This window comes from Penaeus monodon, chromosome 31, assembly GCF_015228065.2.
Source record: "Penaeus monodon isolate SGIC_2016 chromosome 31, NSTDA_Pmon_1, whole genome shotgun sequence".
Lineage (NCBI taxonomy): Eukaryota > Metazoa > Arthropoda > Malacostraca > Decapoda > Penaeidae > Penaeus > Penaeus monodon.
The window spans coordinates 24,346,957-24,347,483 of record NC_051416.1 but is presented as its reverse complement, the minus strand read 5'-3'; positions in this window follow the sequence as shown (position 1 = coordinate 24,347,483).

The following is a 527-nucleotide window of genomic DNA, read 5'->3' as shown; positions in this document are numbered from 1 at the left end:
AGGAGATATACTGATAAAAAATAAGGACAGGTTATAGCTTGAAGCACTGAAAGGAGAATTCATGCACAAGAACTTTGGTACTTTTTAGACATGAAGCGACTTTTTCCGCATCCGGCATTTCGATTTAAAAATCTCATTGTAAACAAACTTAATGTATTCTGATAGTCATGTATATCGTAACATTAGACGTTTTCATCGTGGGTCCGATTATTTTGACTTAAATGTTAATTGTTGAAATTGAAAATTCAATCACAATGTCCGTATCGTATGCTTTATTCTAAGAAGAAGAAACAAATGGTTAAAACTGACTTAATAGCGCCTGAGCATATTTGAATATTAATCTTTTATATATATCTCTCAGGTCCAGTAACACTTAGTGCGTTTTTAAAATCCTGATACCACTACGGTAACAGTACGAAATATTAATTTAACTAATTACCATTGCTAGATTATCAATGATATATTATAATTCATGTTCTATTGCCATCATTATGGTTTCACATTTTCGCCGTTAGGATACTTCGTAT